The sequence below is a fragment of the Colobus angolensis genome, unplaced genomic scaffold (assembly GCF_000951035.1).
Source record: "Colobus angolensis palliatus isolate OR3802 unplaced genomic scaffold, Cang.pa_1.0 Scaffold226, whole genome shotgun sequence".
Classification (NCBI taxonomy): domain Eukaryota; kingdom Metazoa; phylum Chordata; class Mammalia; order Primates; family Cercopithecidae; genus Colobus; species Colobus angolensis.
In genome coordinates, this window is record NW_012115444.1 from 2,903,755 (window position 1) to 2,905,089 (window position 1,335).

The window sequence follows — 1,335 nt, forward strand, 5'->3', positions numbered from 1 at the left end:
CAAAGTGCTGGGATTACCGTAGTGAGCCACCATGCCCAGCTAGTGAATATAAACGCTGCCTTTGGAAGCATGCAATCCAGTCCTGGTTCTGTCACTTCCTATCGCTGTGAAGTCATGTTCATAACTTAGGCATGCTGTTCTTTCTTAGCTTCAGTTTCCTCACCTGAAAAGGTAGAGATAATACGTCTTCAGGTTATTGTTAGGACTAAATTATATAATTCATGCTAAATGCTTATTAGAGGCTTAGTAGATATCACATGCTGAGAAGTATTAGCAGTACATTTATTGAAGTACTGTGCTAGTGATTGGCAACATAATGTGTCTGGTTTAAGATATTAAAATTTTTAATCCTAATGAAGAAAGGACAAATTTAAAATGAATCACAGTTAAAATGTATACATACATTATTGAGAAATGAATTACATTCTTATGGGTTCTGCAGAGAATCAGGTAAGTGTAAAATAGATGCCAGCAGCAATATCATTTGCAAGGATAATCAAGATACTAAAATGCATTTGGGGAATATAATCCATCTTTTTGTGAAGTTTTCAAAAAATGGCAAAAGGGGGATGGATGGGAGAAAGTTGGTTGCTATTATAATGCTACTTTGTTATAAACAAAAGAAATTTTCTTAGGAAGTAGAGCAATTGTCATTTGACAATGTCTGGGGACACATTTGGTTGTCACATGGAGAGTGAGAGTTGGGGAGGTAGGTACTGCTGAAATCTAATGGGTAGAGGCAGTGGTGTTGCTCAGCTTCCGCACAGAGGACAGCCTTCCCCTCCAAAACTTACGTTTCCTAAAATGTTACTAGTGCGAAGGCTAAGACTTTCTGATCTAGACTTACACAGTGGCTCACTTGGAAGCTAATGTTATCGTGTGTTTTGTGGTGAATGCTTTGTAGAAATGACTCGATTGTTTTAGTCTTTCATACTCGATCTGTAACTGAAAATGGTGTTTTATCCTCTTGAAATTCTATTGGTTTTCATGGAGGAACTTAAATTAGTAAATTTCTTAGATAATTACGTGTTTTCATGATGAATAATGAACAATCCAGTTGACCAATTTTAAAAACTATTTTCGTTGACATATAGTTATTTTACATTAGATTTTATAGTTATAATTTGAGATGAGTGCCTTTATGATGATGATAATTTAGACTAGAGTTATTTGGAGATTAGATTAACCATAAATAGTAATTAGGGATTTAATTTTTTAAAAATTAGGAAGCATTTCATTGATTTTTTTAAAAAAAAGCCAATGGGCTATTACTGACCTTTCTTGGCAATAGCTAATTGAGTGCTTCCTTTGCTCAACCATGTTCTATGTGTATTT